Genomic DNA, 1,645 nt, shown 5'->3' with positions numbered 1-1,645 from the left:
TAGCTGTGTACCAAGACACACGTCTACATACTGACAAATAAAACAACAAGAAACACAGAATCTGTGACTAATCCTTCAGAAAAGGTCCCGCTGCCTTTCTGGTAGAGGTCGGTTTTACTCCCCAGGCCTGCAGATTTGAAGATCTAGTGGATGATTTTCATTTATCATGGATAAGTGCTAGCACTAGTTAGCATAGCCACATAGCTACATGTTCATAGCTGTGTACCAAGACACACGTCGACATATGATAAATAAAACAACAAGAAACACTAAATCTGTGACCAATCCTTCAGAAAGGTCGTGCTACAGGTGCCTCTCCGTCAGGATCAGATTCAGAGGGTTGAAGTAACGTGATCTCTGAGCAGCCGTGTATATTCAGCCAACATGTAAACATTAGATCAACGTGCTGGACAGCCGAGGCAATTCCACTTCCTGAGGGGGCGTGGTCAGAGAGAAAACAGAGTGTTCTGAGGAGGACTGAAGAAGAGGGTTTTTCAGGTATGCCAAAATCTGATTTCAAAGTTTTTCTTGAGCATAAACTTTAAAGACATGTTTTGGGGACCTCTTAGACCAATATATATTGATGAAAAAAGCGTGATATGTCACCTTTAAGTCATATTTTCAGGATGCTTAACCAATGGCTCACTTTGACAAAAAAAAAAAGAAGTTAATGGAAACCATGTTTCTAGAAGCTCTGATAGCCACCTTACAACAAAAGTTTCTTGCTTCCCTCTATGATTAAAAACCAGCGCTAATAATGACATTGACCCTGCACTTTATGTGAAGTGATAATTTGCAAAGTTACCAAACTAACTTGTAAATATGGTTGACATGAAACCCTTTCAGGCACAACCAGCACATTAGCATGGTCTAATGCTAATGTTCCCATTTAGCTTGAAGCATTACTCTGCACAATTACCACCGCACAGAACCACCAGCATGGTGACTACTTCTTACAGCCAGAAAGATTGAATAAAACCAGGCTGTAGGTGGATATTACTTTTGTCAGCGGGACAAAAGAATAATTTCCATGAAAGGCACGCAAGTCAAGTTATTTTATGGCTTAAGTAAGCATTAACATAGGTTATAGGATATTATACATTAAATTAGTCGATATAAAAACAGATTCAGTAGATTGTCCACAGCGGTTGACTGTCATTACCAAACATCCTCATGTCTCCAGAGAAGGTGTGCTGAGTATAATGCGAGTAATGTCTGGCCTCCCATTTAAACACATTAAAAACAGCTTTATTCCTCTGCTCTGTGTGACTGAGCTGCCTGCTGATGTAGACAGCTGAGAGGAATCTGTTTCATTAAATGACACACGATAGCTATATCCTTAATGCTGTCTACTTCAATCCAAGGTGCTTTTGTTTAGATAATCACATTACAATTATTACACTTACAGACATTTATTGAAGTGCTTTAGATGGGGAGAGATGTCTCAGCAGAATGAGTGTCTGAAGGGGAAAATAACAGTTAAATAACTCATTTAACAGTATTTATGGTGCACTTAAAACTAATGCAAGGTTGTGAAAACATTGCAGTATCTCTGCCTTACCAAACCATACCTCTGTTTCACCTGTTGATGTAAAGCATGTCTGCTGAGGGTATATCTCATCTTTTCTGTGTGTGTATTAACTTT

This window comes from Notolabrus celidotus, chromosome 1, assembly GCF_009762535.1.
Source record: "Notolabrus celidotus isolate fNotCel1 chromosome 1, fNotCel1.pri, whole genome shotgun sequence".
Classification (NCBI taxonomy): domain Eukaryota; kingdom Metazoa; phylum Chordata; class Actinopteri; order Labriformes; family Labridae; genus Notolabrus; species Notolabrus celidotus.
Note: the sequence above shows the minus strand (reverse complement) of the source record.